We start from the raw sequence: 3,277 nt of genomic DNA on the forward strand, positions 1-3,277 counted from the left end.
GAAACTGAGTGCAATTTACTGACCTAATTTAGTTCTACACGATAGCTCTCCAACCAAACACGGCCGTATCAGTTGGGATTTGATGGGAAGAAGTTTACATAAATGCACTCTTACATTTGATTGGGTCAGACATTGTTGTTGTAAAACATCAGGTGCCAGGGTGGACAGATAGTGTCCGTGGGGACCACATTTGAGGGGCAAAGTTGTCCGAAAATTATAAGGATGGCATTTCTGTAGATTATATATCAATGAGGGCCTTTACAGTGAAGAACCCTAGCAGACAGCGTGGAAGCCCCAGATTCGTGGGCGGAATGATTTGAAAAGGGCAGCCAGGAGATGGTGGCCCATTAGGTTTTGCACTTTGTTAATAAAATAAAATAAAAATAAAAATAAAAAAAATGTTAAACCCCAACTCTGAGGGCCCCACCGCTCCACTCTTAGAACTTTGTGAGGGAGATAAATCGCAGGATATGTCCCAGCAGGCCAGGGAACAAAAGCTGTCTGTACACTGCGTCTATAAGGAGTCCAATTTCATGTCTCAGGAATCGAACCCCCACACTGCGGCTGCTAACAAAGCGTGAGATAACCTCACTCCCGTTCTTTGCACCACTAAGCTATGTCTCGTAGGGCAGATTTTGCACTTTGTTGAAAAATATAAAGTGTATGTTTGAGCAACATTATTTTAAAAAAATATGTTTTGAAATAGTAGTTGATGGGAAATGTGTGATTAAATAATGAGAAAAAATTTTGAATTTGTGTATAATATTATTTTATTGAAAAATATGTGATTGAAATAATGTCAAATCACTATTTAAGAATACATTTTTTTTTGAAATAATAAGGCTTAAACAAGGCCTAAACTTATGTTGACTTGATTTTCAAATTTTTAATACATTTTAATAAAAGTTAATAAGGTATTATCTATAATTATAATATATTATATTAAGTATCACTTGAGAATCATTTTTTGAACGATTATAACTTTAGTATAATTTAATTCTTTTAATAATACATTATATTTATTTTTCAATATGCATTTAATTTATTTAATTATTTAGTTACTATCAATGTACATGTACATTTGACAAATTCATTTTACTTGTATACTTTCATTAATGTATGAATTCCCAATTAATTTGCATTCACTTTCATTTAATTAATATTTATCTTCATTTATGCATTTCAATGTCATTAATTATAAGTTAATTAAAATTTCACATTCAAGAGTGCATTTCATTATTCACGTCAATATATGCTAATTAACATTCAATTTTACTTAGTTAGAAATTAAATAAATGATTTAACAAGCATTTATTGTCACGTATATATTCTCTGATATTAATTCTAACATTCACATGTATTCAAATATTACTTTTATAGTATTTATAAAGCATTTCATAATAACGTGCAACGCATGTTCAACGTTGACTGTTTAATAAAAATTGTGAATCTAATAAAATATATGATTAAAATTTATTATTAATTTTGATTAAAATTAATCCATATCAAACATGGACTAAATATGTACTAAGTGGGTCTCGACTAGAAGCGAAATTCCTATTTTGACTAATTTTTAATTTTAGTATTCGGTGAACTCAATTAGACAATATATTAAAAAAATGTTGTATTATGTTATCTCTCTCTCTCTCTCTCTCTCTCTCTCTCTCACACACACACACACACACACACGTATTATGTTGAATAATTTTAATCTCATACCATTTTTGAATTTTTAGCCTTTGTTTGTTATAGGTTCAAATCATATTTTTAGTATATTTAATAAAAGTAGATGAAATGTGTCATTAAAAAATTGTGAATTTTCATTAAATGCATAGTTAAATTTAATTATCGAGTTTGACTTAAAATTTTAATTTAATTTTAATCCAAATCAAATGGGGCCTAATATTATAATGTCAAAAAATTATAATATTAATTATTAATAATAATTACTTGGTTTAAAAGGATAAAAGGGGTGAGGTATATACACAAACACAGTCATATTATCATAAGTGGCGGATCTAGCTATTGGCCAGCTAGGGCGGCCGCCCTAGCTGGCTTCGCCAGAACCGCCACTGGCTGCCCTTTATTTTTTTTTGTTCATATAAATGAATTTTTAAGGTTATATTTCTGATAATCACTTCTAGTTCCAATTTTGCACCTGGCCATGTTGGACAGTGTTGGGTTTTGCATTTTGGAGGTCCCAAGTTCGATCCTTCATCAATCCATTTTTATTGTTCAATATTTTTAGTTTTACAATTTAAAATCAACGGAATGAGGAGGGCGGATTCGAACCTGGAGCTATTCTTAAAATTATTAGTGGTTTGACCATTATGCCATTTGTTGAATTGTGACAATATATTTAACAAATTTATATATATTAGACCTTAGCTTGTTTTAATGTAACAATAATTATTTGATTCCGTGCTCTTCTTTTGAATTATATAAAACTTGGCAACTATATCATTTAATGAGTATGGTTTATTCTTTTAACAAAATTATATACGTTGAATTTCAATAAAATAATTGTTATATTTAAATTTTACGTCTTGTTTGATTCCCATTTATTTCAAAATATATTTTTCTCTATTTTATTTTCAACCATATATTTTTCAATAACCGATTTTATTTTTAATCATATATTTATCATTTAACCACCCTTTACGTATTAACTTCATCTTGTCTTGTTTAAGTTCATAAAATTTGAAATTTGATCATACGTATATGATTCAAAAAATGTATTTTTATTCCTTATTATTTTGACTTGTATAGAATTATATTTTCATATGTATATAATGTTTTATATTTTAGTGTATTTATATATTGATTGAAGATTCTTTTAATATAAATTAATTAAATATTAATAAACAATCTTGCTATATTGGACGATCGCTCAATAACCGCTCGACGCTCCGCCCTAGCTCACTTGAGTGGCTAGATCCGCCCTTGATTATCATATGCATATTATATTGATCTACGTAAATTTGTATATGTAGATTTTTAGCATCCATCATGATAGATCATTTGTAAAGAGAACGTCGACTAATGAAACACTTACGAGGATGATATCGGATCGTTATGATAGTCAAGGTCGATCATGATATTATGAATAACACGTAAAATATCCAAAAGAGTGTCATTCTAGGGAATTTTCGCTTCGCTAATGACATGCTTTCGAGGATGATTACTAGGTTGTGATGATAATCACGTTGAGACTTTGAGTGCCAATTCAAAACAGTGTCATCTTCCCTTTAATTTTTAGTATGTATCAATTTCTTCC

The sequence above is a fragment of the Olea europaea genome, chromosome 8 (genome assembly GCF_002742605.1).
Source record: "Olea europaea var. sylvestris chromosome 8, O_europaea_v1, whole genome shotgun sequence".
In the NCBI taxonomy this organism is placed as follows: Eukaryota; Viridiplantae; Streptophyta; class Magnoliopsida; order Lamiales; family Oleaceae; genus Olea; species Olea europaea.